This window comes from Strix uralensis, chromosome 5 (genome assembly GCF_047716275.1).
Source record: "Strix uralensis isolate ZFMK-TIS-50842 chromosome 5, bStrUra1, whole genome shotgun sequence".
NCBI lineage: Eukaryota > Metazoa > Chordata > Aves > Strigiformes > Strigidae > Strix > Strix uralensis.
Window position 1 is genome coordinate 4,002,742 of NC_133976.1, and position 19,625 is coordinate 4,022,366.

Sequence of the window (19,625 nt, forward strand, 5' to 3'; positions counted from 1 at the left end):
TTTAGGAAAGCGAGTGAGAATGTGGCAGTAAAATCTGACTGCGGATGAAAAACTCGTTCAGCAGCCTTGAAGGCTGAACATCAACTGGGCATTTTAAAAGTGAGGGGGAGCAGTAAGCGCTTCATCTCAGGACCCCTTCCCAGGAGGGGGGTTCGCAGCATTTTCACTGGTATCAAAGCCACACAGCTCTGCTACAGCCAGTAAAGTCCATGCAGGAGGCACAAACGTCCACACCTCCCTCCACTGCTGCACTAATGAGGCTTTTTGAAGTTAGTGGCCTTCCCGTGGCATTTCAGACTTCACTTGTCCAAACTTCTGCCTGCGGGCATCCCCATCCCAAAGTTACTGCAGGAGTATTAAAAGAAATAGTTTACTAAGGATCTCGCTAATAATACACTACCAACCCCAGAAGAAGAGACGCTACCTCAGCATTTGGAGCCTCGCTGACAACCAGCCCAAGGGGAGCTGTAAAACCTGTGACCTTTGAATATGAAATTTAGGGGATTATGAACGAGCAGTGGGCAACAACCCCGCAGCAGCCGGGAGGAGGAGGAGGAGGAGGAAGAGGGAGAGCCAACGGCCCCCTGCTCAGCGCTGCACAGTGCAAACCACCCCAGGAGTTTCTCTGCTCGGTATCCTGTTACCACTTGAATCAAGACCTGAATGCCGAGACAGCTTATTTTTAGCACATTTTGGACTTAAAGTGAAGTGAATGCTGATGAAATACGCAGTACTGACAGCCCTGGAAAATTTTTATTCTTCTGCAGCATAGGCAGCAGGGAAGGCTGTGAGGAAGCAAAGCAATTCTGAGCTGCCAACCGAGTCCCCCAGTTTCTCAGGCTCAGACTGCCCAGCACTGTGCAGTTACCGGTAGTTGCTGGGAGAGGTTTTTTCCACGCTCTGAGCAGGCCGAGCACAGTGGGGAGGAGCGCGATGTGCAGGGGAGCGGCATGCTGCAGATTTGGACAGCTTGGAGCCTCCAGCTGAGCTCTCTGCATCCCGATCAGGGCGGCTGCCGGAGCTCAACTGCGATGCTGGTGGGGCCATAAAAATGGGAGAGACTCAGAAAACATGAGTATCTGAACCCCACTCTGCTAGTCCAGGGCCATGCTGTGTTTGCTGCGCTAATGCAACACCAGATCCATGCAACCTGGGGGGCCCAATGGCACCGACGCTACCTCCAACAGCAACTCACACCCACTGCTTTAGAGAAAAACCCCAAAGAGAGCATTTATGAAGCAAATACCATGCAGAACAGTCCTTTTTCTGACACCCTTGCTTGGGACCTTGCTGAAACCCTCCAACATGACTTGGTGCCTGCCAGACCTGAACTGGCCGGATAGATCTGTGCTGCCTGTGGCTGACTGCTTGGTGAGGACGGTGCCATGGAGGGGAACTGAGAGCTTTCCCAGCAGCAAAAATGGGTCCCTTTGGCGTTCAGGGCACAGCCTGCCAGAGAACAAGGAGGTCCCTGGATGGGTGTCTTGGACAGTAGCTGGAGTTTCTGGGAGAGGACAAGGTGACCACAAGAGATGTCCCCCGCATCTCTTTGCCAGGAGGATGCGCACATGGCATTCAAGTGCTTGTCGTCAGTAAGCTTGAAATCCAGTCATGGGCAGCTCGGGGATTTGACAATTGTTTGCGTCTGCCTCGAGACAAATATCTCATTCCCCCCCATCACAAACTTGCTCCTCTACTGCGCGTGTGTTTTGAGTTTCCTCATGCAAAACCTGCGTGGGTGTTTGGATATGTAATGAGCACATAGTTCAGGATGAAAACAAGTTGCGTGGAAGAGCCAAGTAACGCCAAAAAAATGAAAGCAATACAAACAACAACATGGCACGCGGCCATACCAGCTAGATCGTGGGCCAGCCGGATCTCACGTACTCCCCGGAGCTGCAGAGCCGATCAGCTGTTGGAAAAAGAGACCTTTAAAGACAAGCGAGAGGAAATAGCATTGGCAGCACAGGCCACAGCATGTTTCCTTCCAAAGCAGGACAGAGCCAAGGACATTAGGCAGAGCTGTAACATTTGGGGTCTCGTTGCTTAGCTGTGAAGTAAGGCGAAAACCTCAAGTGGGCTGCAGTTGTGTAAACTCCTATTGTTTTCGGAGCGGAAGCAGAGCGCTGGCCTGATGGGGTATTGTCGTACCAGATTTTGGCCATGCTCACCTAACCGAGCTCCCTCTGCAAAACCAGGGCTTCATTTTAACTCAGTACGCCATGCAAGGGGGGATAAACCCGCCTGCCGGCGCTGGACCCCGGCTGAAGAGCATCTTCCCAAGCCAAAGGTGCTGCCTCCCATAGCGTCTTCAAAGAAAAATGCTTCTAACCTGTGGGCAAGGCTGGAGCAGGACCAAGGACAATTCAAAAAAAAACCCCAAACTGGCCTCATTCATCATCATCTCTCATTTTGATGACACAAAGGAAAAAAAAAGTGACAAAGCTGTTTGAGACCCATTTTCCCCAGGGCTGCAGTGCATATCCACACCAAAAAGGGGTGAGAGCAAGCCTCAAAGACAGGTTATTTTATTTTTTCCTCCACTTAGGGAGAAGGATCATCTGTGCCTCCTTACAACACAGTAAAACAATACCTCCTTCAGCATAATAACATACCTCTTCTGATCTAGGCCCTGATCCAAGCATCTGCTCCTAGGCCACGCACTTAAATACCTGCTTGAGTCCTCTTCACCACCTCTTGCAGCATCCGTCCTTTGGTTAAAGCCTTAAATCTGTGAAAGAGCTCCCTGGCAATCCAGAAGATTGAAAGGGGCCTGAAATACCAGCGCCTCCATACTCACATTGGCATAATTCTTTGTATAAAAGCCAGCTTTAAAAGGCTTGTTTTACAAAGCACAAGCATGCATTTTTTTCGAATCAAGGTCAGTAACTCAGCTTCATTCACCAGTCTCCAGCTGCAAAACAACATGCCCCAGACAATGGAGGAGAGTGTATCTGAGTCAGAAGATGCCTTTTAAGGGATGCAAGTGGCTCTGAGCCACGCCAAGGAAAGAAGATCTCCTTGGTACCCTTGTGTGCTTGGCCCCGTCTGAACTGAAACGGGGCACCCGAGGGCAGGAGGAGCGGGTGAGATGGGAGCGGTGGTACAAATCATAGTCCCACCCTCCATGCTTTGGTAAAATGCGCTCTCCGACGTCACCCCCGTGCCACCGTCTCCGTGCCCACCCGTGCGCCGCGCCCCCGTGCTCGGCTCCGCTCCACGATTCAGCAAGAGCTCGTAGGAAGCAGACGACGAGATGCTCGGGCGCAGCTGTGCCACGGGCTAAAAATATTTGTTCCTCTCTTCCCCCCCCCAGGCAGGTGCGCTCATCCTGGGCAGGGCTGCTCCCACGGGGACGGCGCCTGCATGCCAGGCGCACGCTGCTGATGGTGTGCTGCAGTTCGGTGCTTCTCCCTTTTCTACGCCGCGCTTGGGTGTTGTGATTATTTCTCTGAATCACCCAAAGAGGATGCTCTGCCCTGTGTTTCAGATGCAAAATGTGCCTTGGAATTCAATAGTTGCTATAGTGCCATAATTACACATTTTATGGAGTACTTAGTCACAATAGCTAGAACTCTTGTTATTAGGCTTGGACTCCTTCTGTTGCTTTATTTTAAAGACCTTTCTGCTGAACACTTTCTGTCTGCATTAAAAATAGTTTATTTCAGCATTTTCTCCCTCCAAAGATAGCCCCAATTCACGGTTACAATGGAGCACTGGTCACCAAACTGATAGTAGGGAGGATGGAGCTTGTAGCCTGCTTTCTGCCACGGTGCTCCAAGGTGCACATCAAAGTTGGTTTAAATGACACCAGCGAAACATTTCCCAGGATCTAGGAGCTCTTGAGCACTGATTCTGGAAACATTGCTGTCTGTGGTTTGGAGACAACTCTCACCGTCTGCTTGAGGCACCCGAACCTTCCCAGGTGCTCCCCTTCCCCTTGGCAGTATGGAGAAGATGGATGGACGCCTTGGGTGCTCTTCCTGGAGGATGATTCAGCCCAGTTTAATGGGAGACGTCTTGGGTGAGGATGAATCACTCTCCCAAGGTGCTGGTCCTTTATGCCAACTCTAGAAGAAGCTCAGCTTTAGCGCAGACAGCTGAGATGGGTGAGACAAGCCCCATGCTCAACACTGCTCCTCCAAACATCGGGATGCTCTCCACCCTACGCAGTAGGATTGGCCTTTCCCCTATTAACCTCTTTTTGTGCCTGGGTTTCCCCATCTGGAGAATGGAGCTAAATACTTAATTGCCTACTTTCTAAGGAGTCAGGCAGGATAATTAGCTAATGTTTGGGTAATGCGTCATAGGGTAGGAGTGCTAAGTAGTATTGCTGTCAGCAGCACAGTGGGAAGTGAAGGACTCAATCTTGTTTTTCAATCAGGAATGTCACGGTCTCCCCTAAGTTCATTGTTCCCATTGACAAGTCTGCTGAGGGCAGGGGACTTGTGCAAAGTGATTAAAGGAAGAGGATGCCAGGGACAGCAGAGAGCTGTTTGCGATCCAGGATTAGAGCTGTGAGAATAACTGGGTGGGTTTTGGAAAGAGAAAACTGCCAATGAAGACAAAAGCAGGGAATATGCCTGGGACTGCACAGAAAGTGCTTATGTCTGTAACTGTAGTGTAAATATTAGATAGCAACATCCTCTGAGTAACAAAAATGGATCAGGGAAACTTTTCTTGCACTGCATTTTTGCATGCGTGCAGCACAGCGGGAAGCATAATACAGAGACCTATCTAACTCACCCTGAGCACTGAAGTAGACTCAACCTAAAATAGGTTTCACATCTTTAATTTTTATTATTCTGCAAATTACGTTATGCATGAACTTCAAGCCCTTCTCATGTCCGCTGATCATAATTGATGAGATTTCAATCATGCCTCCTTGAAGTTAAACATCTGAGAGACACTTTGGTTAATAGTTTGCCTTTCAGAGCACTGCATTAGCTCTCTTGTGCTCCTGTCTGCTTAATTTAGAGCGAGTGGCCAAGAGTGGTGCAATTAAGGAAGGAATCTTGGGCTGAAGCTCTCGACTCTTTCAAATGACCAGCAAACCCTTCAGCACCACCTTGTTTTCACAGTAGCTGGAACAACGCTTTCCATGACTCACTACTAATTATGCTCTGGTTTTGCAAACAAATATTTTTAACCTCTTCTTGTTGTATATGAAAATTATTAAACTGTCAGTGCTGTCCCAGTGCCCTCCTGGTAGCGCTGCTGTGATCTGCCATTCCACCTCTGCAAGCCTGGCTCTTTTGCTTTCCAGCCAAGCCAGGGAAGCACATTCTCCCTCTGCCTCTTTTTTTAAATGAGCCGCTGTTTCTCACGCTCTCTACTTATTTTCTCGTCCTGGAGACAGTCTCATGCTTTGATCCGTGCAGAAGATGACTTTTCCAGTGAGGTTGCTGGGCTCTCCCTGTTTCCTGTTGAGTGTCCAGCCACAGGCCACGCGGAGATGATGCCAACTCCCTTCTCTTTTCCCCGGCGGTGGTTAGCCAGCCGCAAACCGTCTCAGCAGCTTCTGCCAACTGCTCTGCGCCCTGCACAGACATCTGACTCAGGATCTCCACAGCCAGGAGTAGGGAGAGAAGAAACCACGGATAACCTGGAACTGATTCTCTCCACCACTTGCATTCCCCATCTTTGCGGAGAGGTCCATAAGGAGGAGTGATGCCTGACCTCCGGAAAAGGAAGCATCCTTTCACTTGCCATGCCCGATGAAATGAAAATCTGCAGACGTGCTGTCGTGGTGCGTTGCCCACTGTAAGACAGACTGTGCCAAACCCGCCGCCCCATCCCAGCACTCCCCGGGGAGAGGTTGTGCCCAATCTCTGAAGTCTCAGAGAGGCTGCTTCATTCTAGAGAATCGCTTCCTGTTGTGTCTATTCCTGGTTTTGTACTAAGTAGGTGGAAATACTGGCAGCAGTTCTGGGAAGGGCAGGGCTTGGGGAAGGATGTACCTATTCATCAAGATCACCCTTCGGGCCATGGCTAGATGCTCCACTTAAGACCCTCTTCAACCCTCAGGCTCAAGTGGAAAATAAGGGGAACACACTGAAGAGGGGCGATTTTTCCTTCCACCAAAGAGAGAAGTAATATTATGTGAAGGAATAAGCATATTCTCTCAGTGCAAGACATTCAGGGGATCTCAAGTTGCATTATTTTTTCCAGAGGTTGCCCCAGCAGCAAATCCACCCCAATAGCCCCCTCTGCACTGTCCAGAGCCCGACACTAAGAGCTGCCCTCCCTGAAAGGCTGTTTTGGGGAGGTTGGGGTGACACATGGGATGTGGCTGTTTTTTCTTATAGGTCCAGAAGTTTTCAGTCCATTGCAGGAGAGCGTTTCCATTTTCTGAGCAGACAGAAGGGCTGTATACCCAGCAGGAGGCTTTGTTTCTCACCAAGCTCAGCTTCTCCCACCCTGTAGAAGACAATTTCCCAGGAGCCACAGATGGGCATGGACTGGTGCCTGAGCCCGTTCAGACACTGCTAGTCTCTGCGGTTACATGGTTTTGCAATCTGCTTCCTGGGAAGAGGAGGGAGACAACAGTCCTGTGACTGCTGAAGGCTTGGGATGGACTCGTGCTTACGGGCAGTCATCTGTGTGGGCTTGGCAGCCAGAGCTCAGAGGTTTGTGGGCTGCGTGAGTGCCATCCGTGCTGCTTTCCCAACCTGCTCCCACATCCATAGATTGGCTGTGGGGCTCAGGGTCCTCCCCGCATAGCTGAGAGTGAGGAGTCCTGCTCCAGATGTGCCAGAGGAGGAGGATACCCTACCCAAAGCCAGAGAAGAGAGATAGGAGAATGACCCAACTCACCATGTCCTTCAACATGGGCACCCGGAAAAGCACGGTCCAGAGAATATCAGCCCAATGCATGCTGGAATAAAACAAGCTCCCTCCTAACCCCATCCAGCATGGATTTTCCGTTGCTGGTTTACACTGGAACACAGGACAACATTCAAATCATGTCCTGATGTGGTGCTGCATGCCACAAGCCAAGCAGATTCCAATTACTTCGGGTCCTGGGTGTTACAGGATGGACACCTGCAGGAAGCACCTTGCCCTTCTCCAGCCTGGACACATAGCACAGGTCATCCTGCATTACCTGCTGATGTGTTCATGTTTGTCCAGACTTACATACAGGAAATTCAAGGTCCTTGATCACTGCAGGGAGAGGACTTTGCTTTGCATAAGCCCCAGGGTAAGAGCCTTTATGCGGGCACTTTGTTCCTGGGATTTGTCTCAATGGGGCCTAAGGCTGCCTGTGCCCTTCTGCAAGGTGAGGCTCTGAGCCCATGGGAGCCCTCCAGTTCACCCTTTTATCTTCCCCAAGACCCTTATTTCAGCCCCTTGCCATGAATCCAGTCATTTCTGTCAAAGATGGGGAATCTGGCTCCACGCAAACCTGGAAGAAGCTCAAGGGTGTGCCGTAACCTCACAAAATATGTCCCTACATGTACCCCAAAGCTGCAGATTTGCTCACAGTTCCCAATTCCCTGCTTGTCCTGGATGTCTGGGGAGCACCTACCACCCATGCCTGCTGCAGAGCCCTAAAAATGAGCCCAGGGGAGGCAGAACAACCCTGCCTCCTCCAGCAGGACAGCAAAAATGCCAGACCAAGAAGTACCAGAGAGACAGGTCTATCTCTGGAGGAGGAGGGCTGCAAGATGCCTACCTGCTCTGCCTGACATCCCCTGGGCAATGTTGAAGGAATTGGTTGCAAAAAGCACATCCCCAGGGGTGCTCTGAGCCCTGTGTAAGGCTTTCCCCTTGCAGCACCAGCCCCTCTGAGCTCCTTCACCCCAAGCACCTGCCCCAGCTCCCCATGCAGCTCCTTCACTGCTGACCCCATGGCCGTGAAGAAGGGTTTCCTCCTCCTAAGCTGGCTGAGTTGCCGACATTCAACCAACAGAGAAAGTGGCGTGAGTAATGTCAGGAACTGGTGGAGATCACGGCCACGGGCAGACTGGAGGTACGACGCCTGCCCACGGTGACTGCTGGGGTGTCTCATGTCAAGAGTGATTCAAGCCACCCACTGCTCCTGCCCGCTTAGACCTTGGCTTCCCCTGCTGCCAGCAAGAAGCAGTCACGTCTCGCTGTGTAGGCATCTAGAGTACATGACTGAATACAAAACCAGCTAGCGATTAAAAAGAAGGTAATTCTAAGAAAATCCTTGCATGTATTAGGCAAGGACAGCGTGTACTCAGACTGCTGAGAGAGGAAAAGAAGCAACAGCGGTGACCTTTTTTAAGTGATGGAAAACCAGGGTGATAGATGGGAACTTGGAAAAGAGGTCAGGAAATGGAAAGAAGAGCAATCTTGGAAATTTTTACCTGGCAATTCTGACTTTGGTCCGAACACAGCAAGGGGAAAGGCAGGGCGCGACATAAATCTTTGACCATCTAAAGAATCATGGAGTAACAAAAGTTAAGCTGTGGGGCTATCAAGAACACATAGATGGAAAGATTTCTTATCAGTTTACAAAATGAGTGGATGTGGGAACACCTTAAGGCAATATATTAACTCTATGAAGCATTTGATGCAGTGTCTAACAAAGCCCTTTCTTTTGTAATTATTTTCTCTTGGCTCGGATCTGAACATCGTCACACAGGCTGAACGTTGCAATTTAAAGGTCCTCTCAGATGACCACGCGGTATCTTGATTCCTCCCAGATAAAGTTTAAGTGTTTCTGTTAATGAGCCCATCCCTCTGCAGACATGAAACCACTGCATTCATCTGCCTCCTCCAACCTCAGTGCAGATAAGACTCGGCAAAACACCGCATCCTCCGGGATGGAGGCGGGGAAGTGAGAAAGCCAGCAAATGAGTCATCCCAGCCTTACAGGCAAGATCTGCCTGGGATCTGCACGGTGCAGGAGGAGAAGAGCCGTGCAAGGGGTTTGCGGGAAGGTGATGCTGGTCCTGCAGGGACCCTGGGCCCCACCCAAGGACCACCCTGTGTTATATCACTCATTATCAAGACCTTAATGAAAGTCTGCACCAGCCCCCAACACGTTCTCGTCTCCCTGTCCTGCAGGTCCATCTCTGTTGGCTTTCCATCTGTGGAGAAGTGCCTTCTTCTGAGAAGATGCAGCAGTGGTTTGTGGCCAAAATCCTAAGGGATGTAAATGTAGGCCACGATGCAAGAGAAACTGGCTTTCCAACTGTGCGTGGCAAGAATGGCCCCTCATTAAGGAACCAAAACGCGACCCATCGAGGCCACCTCTTGCAACATGCCGAAGACCTGATTATGGTCATTTTCCTCCCTGCTTCCACTGCATGCCTGGGAAAGGGACGCAGTAATTAAAGTTTGAATCTCATTAAAGCCCAGAAAGTGCTTGGCTTTCCGAGAATCCAATTATCACAAATGCTACGTAATGCCAGTCAGGGCATGGCTTGTTTTTGGTGTTTGGAATTATTTTTGTTAAACATACAAATACGGTGTGAAATTAAATTTTCCAGAGGATGTTAAAAATCCGAGGAGGGCACAGTTACAACAGCAATTCAAGGCCTGGAGAAGACACCCCGGGGAGGGAGAGAGAGTCTGCAAGGACTCCGCTCACCAGAAAAAGGAAGAGGAAGAACATAGTGATGCTGCAAGAGGGGACAGAGCGGGGGTGCCCGGGCAGCAGGGATGATGCGCATCCTGCCCCAAGCCCTCCGGGGCCAATCTGGCTGGGTCTGGATCAGCAATCTGTCGAGGTGGCAACTCCCAGCTCGTGGCTGGTGACCTTAGGCACAGAGTAGTGGCCTGCCATGGCTCAACCACGTCCCGACCTGTGCTGGCTCACTGCATGGCTGCTTGGGTTTCACAGGCAGAAAGTCCTCGAGTTAACAGGCAGCTTTGTCCAGTGTGTATCCATGGGATGACTTAAGCTCGGCAGCAAGAGGTGAAGCTGCTCTTCCTCTCCCTCCTCAATGTAGCAAGCCCTACAAAAATGCATTGCTGGAAGCAGAAGCCTGCCACCTTCAAAGGAAATGGATCTTTCTAACAAGCAGTTGACCGAGGAGAGACAAGAGGTGGGATCTCGATCCTTCACTAGGACGGGAGCCTTTCTGAGGACACAAGCCTCTTGTCTCAGCACACCTACAACCGGCCCCCATCACCACGCACCGACCCAGTGGTCCTTTCCCCACCCACTGGCGGGCTGCAGTGTCTGCAAAGATCCTCCCCCTCTGCTCTCAGCTTGTCCCCAGGGCTGTGACCCCAGGGTTTTGCCGAAAGTGAGCGTGGTAGCAGCCGTGCAGCCAGGGGTTATGGAGCGTCACCCCTAACCAGAGCTGGCAGTGGGACTTGGGATGTCCCTCAGCTGCTGAGTCACCAGAGGAATGGGGACAAGGCACTTAACTGCTCTGTGCCTCAGTTTTCTCAGCTGTAAATGCGTATTAAAACAATAACCTAATTTTCCGGGGTGCTGACAACCTCCAGCAGGGATAGTGAGGAGCTCTGCCAACCTGGGGTAAGAGGTGCTAGTTAAGTGCAAAATAGTATTATGCTTTTTGTGGCACAGTGTGTCTGCCATACATTACACTTATGTAACATTACTTAGCACTTAGTCGGCACTTCACATCTTTAACTAATTACACACAATCGAGCCATTTAACAGCGTGAACAGAAAAACATCCAATAATGACTGATCTGGAAGTGTTGGACTGATTTCCAGACTCCTCCAAGAGCGAGAATTGCAGAAGATGGGAAATAGGATTTTTTTTTTTTTAAAAAAAAAGGCCAAACAAACAAACAGATGCATTAAAAGAGAAAAAAAAAATCAAACTGTGTGTCTGCATCGAAGGATTTGCAGGGTGAAAAAGCCCACTGCATTTTCTCATGGAAGCAACCAGTCAGAGCTCAGACTGCAGCATCTCCAAAGTACGTTTAAAATTCACCTCCTCCTTCTTTTTGCAATTAAACACATATTCTTATGCACCTTGACTTTTAAAATAAATAATGACAATTTTTAGCGCTAGCAATTAAAAGCGATGCTGTTTACATTTTAATTAGCTCCTTCAATGTGACTAGCTCAGCTTCTTTCAATCAGAAATGGATGTATTTAGAAACAAGACATCTTTAAATGCTCTTCGGTTTTCTGTAAACAGTAGCCCTGCTCTGCTTTCAGGTTTTCAGGGTAGAGGGAACAGAGAGGCAATCTGCTGGATAGAAAACTCTGCACAGCTTTTCTTCCCGGTGGCGATTCTCTGTGGGAGTGCAGAAAAGGAAGTTTATTTTGGAAGTGAGAAAAATAAAGCAAGGTTTTGTTCCAGGAGAACACAAAGATAAGTAGCATCTGTGCAGCTGGAAGTGCTGTACGTGGCTGTGAAGACCATATTTACAGCTGCAAAATGCCAGGTACGTTTTCGCATTCTGGTAAGACTTCAGAAGGCATCAAAGTGCTACCAAGCTGGTTTCCAAGATGCGTTTTCCACCCACCTTTGGCTTGCGCTTGCAAAATCATCAATCATATTTCGGCTTGGTGCCATCTGTAGGCCTTGATTCAGCGTAGTGAGACTCGATGAAAACTTTACCACTGATTTCAGTACAAATAACGGTGTTGTTACAGCCTGGAGAATACAGGTGGGGTACATTGGGCCCTCGGGCTCTACATATCAAAACTGTTTCATCTGAACCTCCTTCCACAATTCAACGTCTGCCTGCAGCAGGTCGCAGCCGGCACATCTGCATCTCAGATGCGAACTTCTTGGAGGAGAGGCAGATGTCAAAACACCACTAGGAGAGCTTTTGCTGCTAAATAATTCTACCAAATAAACAGCAACTGTGAACATGTTGATAAAGCGCGCAAAGAAGAAGCAGGTTCAGAAATCCGTGGTTAATAGGAGCGTGTTAGGGTTTTAGCGCTGCTCAGCATTATTTTCCTTTCTGCACCCTCACGCTGCTAAGTGAAGAGGTGTCATTATTTCTGACTCACAAATAAACTCGGTGGCTTGCCCAGGGCAGGGGAGGAAAGTCTTTGAAGGTAGGGTGAGGATTTAACTGTTTTTTGGGGAAAGTTCTGCCCAAATATCTCTGTTTTCTGTTTCCCAGCAATTTCAGTCCTGGCAGGCTGGCAAGGGAGGAGGTCCAGAGGAGCCACAACTCCTGAGAGCTCTAGCACTGAAAAATGAACTTACCTTGTCTCTCTGCTTCAGTTTCCCTCTGTATAAATTACTAGAAACTGGCAGGGGGTAAAGGTAAGGAAAATGCCCTCTAAACACCAACTATTGTTATGGAGTTGGGAGAGGAAAGGCAAATCGCTGTGATTTGAAAGATAATAAAGCATCCCTGCCATGGCTGAGTTTGCAAGGAGAAGGGATGAGGTGTCTGGAGTTTGTCTGGGGTATTTCCATGGGAAATGACTCCTTTGTTCAGGAGAAAAAGGCTGTAGAGATCCTGCCTTGGGCGATTTCTGGTGGTTCCCCCCAGAGATGGCTTCTGCAGAGCTGTGGCCAGGGTGGCAGTGAGCAAACCTCCAGGCTTGTCCCTGCCAGCCCCAGGATCCCCTAAGCCAGTGACCTTCCCTCACTGCTTAGTCTCCTCCAGCTACACAATAAGCAGATAACATAGTAAGACCTTCAAGGGCTTTGCATTAGCTCGTGCATGTCGTGCTCCAGGATCTGCTGGGTGCACACAGTCAAAATCACACCCCGTTTCTAAGTTGCTTTCGGGGACATCCATTCGGAGCCTGGTCCTGGGGAAGAACACAGACCTGAAAGCTAAAGCACCCGAGGGCCAGCCTACAGGGGAACGCAGGCTCCCAGGCTGACGCCGTCGCTCCCATTTGCCCTGCGAGGCGATGACCATCGAGTCCCTGTGATTTAGCAATTATTCCCCATGGCAGGGCTGCAATCTGATACTAAATCACCGGTGGGTTCTTGGTTTAATCACGACAGTGATTAAAGTGGGATGGTTTATTCTTTGTGCTTTCCATGGAATGGGGTGATGCTTCAGGCATAAGACGGGGCACCCAAAATGCTTCTGCACTTGAAACTTTCCTCCTTTCCCCCTTCCACAGGTGAACGCCTGGACAGTGAGTGCAGAAACGCCAGTACAAAGTGCGTTCCCCACAACAGGGCCAGCACAGGGGACGTCTGACCCAAAGCCAGGAGCCTCGCTGCTATTTTGGGAGCAGCCCTCGCCGGCGTCTCTCGTCGGGGCACGGAGCTGCAGGCAGCCCAAGGTGACAAAGCTGTCAGCAAGGGCCGATTCCTCCGGGTGCTGTAGCAGAGCCTGGAGGCGGCAAGGCAAGCGCAGGAGAAATCAAAGCTGTCACAGCTGGTTACGGCTGCGTGGCATGAGGTTGAGTCGCCAGCTCCTTGGAGCTAGAGGATGGCCTGATGCTTTGAAAAGGAGCCCGTGGCTAATCGGCACCATCCGCCGCAGCGACAGCGCGAGGCAGCTCCTGCCGTAAGCCTGAAGGACCACCCCAGCCTCCCTAAAACTACTGGGTCCTGCTGTCTTGCTGCTTCGAGACTGCACTGAGCTTTCATATTTTTACAGCCAATCCTCCACCCCCTCTCCACTTCTTTCCAACTCAGCTGCTCATCCCAAGGCGAGAGTCTGCCACATGCACTCGTGTGATGAGTTACGCTTTGGAAGACCTTCCCGAATCTGCTTCTTACCGACTAGGAATGGATGGGAAACCTTGGCCGCGCCGCTTGTGAATGGAGTTCAGCAGGGCCACGGAGAGGATTGCATAGGACTAGAAAGCAAAACAGGGATTTGGAGGTTTTTAAATCTGTGCTTGAAGGAAGAGTAAAAGCCAGTAGTGAGGGAAAAGGCTGGAAAATCCCAAGCAAGGCTCTACCCAGGGCTGAAGGCCAGAAGATTGTCCAATGTAAAAGCTGGCCAAGGCTGAGTCTCAAGAGGCTCAAGGATGGGGAGCCGTGGACAGATGTGCGCTCCTGGATCCAGCTGTGCCACTGGACGTGCTCCCCCTCCAGCCGCCCCTCCCCACCCACCAGCTGCTCCAGCCCGTTTAACATGAAGCAGCACCGCTCGTTGGAGCGGATGCGGCGGGTTTGGGGTCAGAATGATACTTGCCGTTGACAGAGTGGTGCAGAATGTCCTTTCCAGCTGAGGACGGTAACAATTAGCTGGGGCACGGTGACATTTCCAGCTGGCACAGCCCTCTGCGGGGTGAACATCTGCCCGTGGCTGGAGAATAGAGGGAGGTAACCAAGCGGGAGCCTTTTGAGACAGTTCAGGATTGCTGGGAGGAGGACAGTGAGCCAGGCAGCAAAACAAGTTGGACTTCATTGAAGGATTAAGAAGGCCTTTTTCACCCAAAAATGTCGCAGGAAGGTGAATGAGGAGGAAAACAACACTACTGACAGGTCAAAAGGGCCAATACTGTAAGCACTCCTTAAAATCTTGTCCTCCAAGTGCAGGGAGAAAGGAAAGGTGAATGATAAAGACAAAAAATGGGTTCTTGAGAAATTTTATATTTAAGAAATCGATCTGTGTATGTTGCAGACATCATCCAGTACTCATTCTCAGGTGCTAATAACGGGATTAGTTAATGAACATATTGATCCTTGGGTGGCTATCTTTTAAAATCTTGGGCAATATGATCCTGAGAGGAAGAAGAAAGGAAATGTGGTGGTGATTTTAGAAAAAGGGGGGAGAATATAATTCTGGCAATCACCAGCCTATAAAAATAATAGAATGAATATTTAAGAAAAAATCATGATGAAATATTTAGAGCTTGGTTCTGTCCACACAATAGTGTCCATGGGGAGAAACTTTGCAGAAGCCAGATGAGGAATAAAATTACCATGAGACAAGAGTCAGAATCGAGGGATGATGGGCACAGAAAACTGCCAGGTTTTCTTCTTTTCCAGCTCTTTTTGGTGCGAAGAGGAATGCTGTTAGAGAATGGCACAGCCAGAGGATAAAGACAGCACAGCCTTTATGAACATGTGTTTTTATTTTGACTAATGTATTTTGCTTCTTTGTCTTAGGAAATAAAAAAATTAGAAAAAAAATGCATTGGTCTGAAATGTGGTTTGTACAAACTGAAAACACATTGAAATGCAGTAAGTAATCCTAAACAAGAGTGTGCTACATTGAGCAAGGCACATTTATCAGGGTGGAACAAGAGTCAGGGCTAAAGATCAAGTTTCATTAACATCTTTGCTAATGATCTGGAAGGACGATGTCTTCCTGTATAAAATGAGATACACAGAGAATAGTAAATTTGAAGCAGTTTGGTAAATAATAAAGAGTTTTCTCTGGTTTTGTTCCAAACACCTGGAAATTTCCATCCAATGTAAAGCGGTTTTGAATACACTGAAACATCTCATCTTGTTGAGTGATATCTTCATTACTCACCACTTAGCCCACTCAGTCTCTTTTTAACCCTCTGAATATACTTACGGGTGTCTTTCACAGGTATTTCTGCAGACCCAGCCCTCCTCATCCTTAGCTGGTTTGATATTTAGAGATATGTTTCTGGAGCAAACAGGGCAGCTGTGTCCCCCGGTGCACATAGCCGCCTTCTCCAGGTTTACTACCTGCTTCCTTTCCCCACCTGCAACAAAAACCACTTGAAAGGCCAGTGATGAGCAGCCCGGCAGCCCACCCGAGAACAGCGTTGTGCATTCAAATGTGTGTCCCATCTCTACACCACCTTCAGTTCTCCAACTCGCTAGCGTGGCTTAAACTGGTTTCACCAGAAATCTCCCAGGTCTGTGCTTGCCTACGCGCTCCCCTGGCACCTAAAATGCTCCCTGACCGCCTTCTCTTTACGCTACTTGGGCGATTCACGGCTGTTGCTCAAGACCTTTCCATCCGTGAGGTCTTGAGCAACAGCCGTGAATCGCTCGAGTAGCATAAGCCGTGTCCCTGGAGCGCTGAGCTGAGCTCTCCTGGCTGTCAGGAGAGAGGGGGCAGCGGAGGACAGAGACCTGGGAGCATTCGTGTCTTCCCTAAGCAGGCTGGAAGGACACGGGCTATTGCTGGGGCTGATTTCATGACTTTTTGTCTTTCCTCGCAGATAAATCTCAATAGTGCAAGGAAATCAGGCTGGCGATGGGAAGAGTGTTACCCTCAGTGAGAGAGCCAGGAGAAGCGGTGGGAAAGGAAGACCTTCATCTGTCAACCTTCTCGGGATCTGCTGGGGATTGAGGCTGAAGGGGGAGGAGGAAGAGGTGGAGACAGCAGGAGACGGGCTGTTTTCACCTGAGGTTTCTATGGCAGGTCCCAGCACCCTGTCCTCTCTCCTGGCTGTGTCTGCCTGTAGCAGATGCCACGATCGGAGCATCACCAGTTGTCCCTGGGGCTGCAGCACCATGATGCTGGTGTGTGAGACACCAGCACCACACCAGGAACAGGAGAACTGAAGGGGGAGGTCAATACAATGGTGGCACCTGAGAGGTCTGGAGATGTGGTGGGATCTGGTCCTCAAGTGGTGCATTTTTCAATTCCCAGAGCTTTTGTAAAGCCTTAAATGGGGGGTGGGCATCGGAAACTGTAGGACCCTCCATCATGACCCACTGGAAGTCCTTCCCAGGAGGTCTAGAGTGCCCCCGAGATGGAGCAGGAAGAAACCTGGAGAGAGAAGAAATAATGGATGCAACAACTGGTGAGGGAACCAGGAGCAAAATTACCAGGGTTGGGGTCTGGGTGGGTCAACTGTGGAGGCCATACGCTGTGAGGGGCAGGAGCAGGCAGCGTGGGGTAAAGCCTTCTGGAGAGACAATATTTATCCGGTTTGGTTTGTGGCTGCTTGAAGCCTGCTGGAGAATTTGCTCCCAAACAACCAAACAAACAGAGGAAAAAGAAATGCATGTGAATGGATCCAAATGTCTCCTTATGGCGGTTATTTTTTTTCTTAATGAAATGTGTTGATTTTGCTTTTGCAGCGCGTCAGGGCTAATTTTAGGAATGTGCAATTATTTTCTTTAAAAAAACCCAAGGGGTTGCAAAAACCCTGCAGAAGATAATACGTGGTCTTCAGCCCCGAAGACTGAACCTTTTGCTTTCCTGCCAGAGAAGCAGTGATCCCTGGGGTGGAAGGGCAGGCTGTCTGCAAGGCCTTTCAACCAAACCATGATCCTCGAGCAGGGCAGGAGACCAAAGAAAACTGCTGCCTCCCAGCACGGGAAGCAAATGCAGGGTGGCCTGCCCAGCAAAAGCAGCTCTGGGACCGCTGGGAGCTGGCGGGACCTGCTGTCTGATACCTCCTCGTCCCTCTTAGCCTCCCGGGTTAGGGGGGGACAGCACGAGCCACAGCTGACCCTGTCCCCTCCCTTTAAGCTGCTCTTTCAGGCCACGCTGGAATTGGCCGCGGCCGCCTCGTTCTCTGACTCAGCCGTTATATCTGGGGAATTTATGGCCTTTCCTTCCTGCCAGCCTTAGTAAATAACCCTGTCATCTGACTGGGTTTTGGGAAGCGACCAGGAACGGGAGCCTCGCAGGCAGGCTGAGATGAGGACCTGCGTCTGAGCAGCAGGCAGCATCGCCAGGGCCAGGGGGGTCTCCAGTGGGACCCTTGCCCATGGCATCACCATCTGCAGTGGGACCCTCACCTACAGTATCACCATCCCCAGCGAGACCCTCACCCATGGCATTGCCGTCCCCAGCAGAACCCTCGCCCACAGCATCACCATCCCCAGCGAGACCCTTGCCCGTGGCATCGCCATCCCCAGCAGGACCTGGAGCCAGGACCAGGGCGGCTAAGCCAAAGCGTGTCCCCACTTGGGAAAGCAAATGCCGGGTGCAGCAGAGCTCCCAAACCTGTGGTACATGGCTGGAATCTGGCTTATATTTTCTTTTTTGTTGGAAAAGCACCCATGCAAAGGGGAGGGGGATGGATTGCGGCCAACAAAACCCCAGGTGTCCATCAGCATCGTGCTTCAGCACTGCCGTTACCTCCTCTATTTGTTTATTTACCCACGGGAGATGCCCAGGTAGGGAGATGCTTTCTCCCAGGGCGCCCCATAGAGCTAGGGGCTCCGGCAGGCTGAGCAGAGCAGGGAGACTTGGTCTCTGCTGGGGATACCTGGCTGGTCCTGGACAGACTGAAGTCACCTATACAGGTTCCCTTTAGCTAATTTAGGCATCCTGGCTTGCCCCCTGGAGGCAGCGCCTCGCACCGTTGATGGAGGTAATAAAAACGACTCTAGTAGTAACAAGTGTGAGGGTGAGCCGATGGAGAAGTTTAGACACGTCTGAAGGGCTGCAGGGAGAAATCTACCCTTTTGGGATGTGGAAGCAGCTCTTTCAGGTAAGTGGGACTATGCTAGACTGGGGATGGGATGAGGCAGATCCTAAATCCAGTGTCTAAGCTAAGGCGTGTCCCAGTCCTCCTGTGCTCATCCATCCCAGGAGCATTTTCTCCCATTAGGCATCACCTGGGTACCACGACAATAACAGGCTTCACGAGCAGATGGATTAGAGATATATTTTAGTTTCATGTGGTTAGGGAGGTCAGGCTGAGCCTCGGGGACTGCTGTGGAAACTGCAACCTCTGTGCCAGGAATTATGTGCTGCATCCTCCTGGCATGGGCACGGGGAAGTGCCTCTTCCTTCCTGTCTTTCCTCTTCCCTGTCATCACTTCTGCAGGCTTTGAGGACTGCTCCGAGACTGGGTCTCCGCTCCCCGTGGTGTTTCTGGAGCCTGGATGCTCACGAAATGCCATCAGGTGACAAGTGCCATCTCTGTGCCCCCCCTCCAGGAGCCTTATGGAGGGTCTTCCAAGCAGCACCTCCTCACAAGAAGACTTTTCCTGATGTCTCCTACACCAGCCAGTATCTCCAAGCCCCATCCTCACCTCACCTGTCACTAAGGCTGCCATACCCTATTTAACAGTCCCCAAATCCCTTGCCTCACTGCCGTGGCACTGTGCAACGACCTGAGCTGGGGAACTGATCCAGCACAAAATGACCTTGCAAAGAGAAACCCTTCCCAGACCATGCTTGGATGTCACATCTACTAGAGAAATGCTCCCAAAGCCATTAAGACTGGGGCTGGTTTGGTGACCAGGCACATCCCTGCAACCACACGTTGCTCCTAGAAGGTTTCCACACAGGGTGAATTGGAGAAGCACTGAGAAACAGCATGAAGCCACACGAGAGCTGAACTTCAGGCTGTGGAGTACCTGTGTGTATGTGTACTCCTGGGACCTGGCCTGCAAAAGGTGTAAAGTATCCTCTGTCTCATGGCCAAGCGTTAATTTACCTTCTTGTGAACGGCTGGCTGCAGATAGTATATAATTAGTTTCGTGTCCAGTGTGCACTTATCTTGTCTGTGTGTTCGGCACATTTGGTGGCAAGTTCATAAATCAAAAGCTCTCAAGAAGTCTTCTGCCCCAAAGCGTTTTTGTGGGCAAGCAATCCCCAAGAGGCCCCATAGCAGTGATTAATAACACCCATCTCTCTGTTTGGGGCTGGTTTAGGGCAGTGTGAATTACCGTTCTCGACGGATTGCCGAGAAATTTGTAGGTCGGCACAACTCCTCATCCCCAGAAAGCGCAAGGCAGCAAATCCAAACCCTGTGAAACACCGGAGTCAAAAATAAATGAATAAATAAAAAGGGCTGCTGGAAGCCTGGCAAAGACCCCGCAAGACAAAAATCGTAAAGACAATCAGTAAATTGCCACTCCGGACAAAGATGCGGAGGCAGTCTCTAA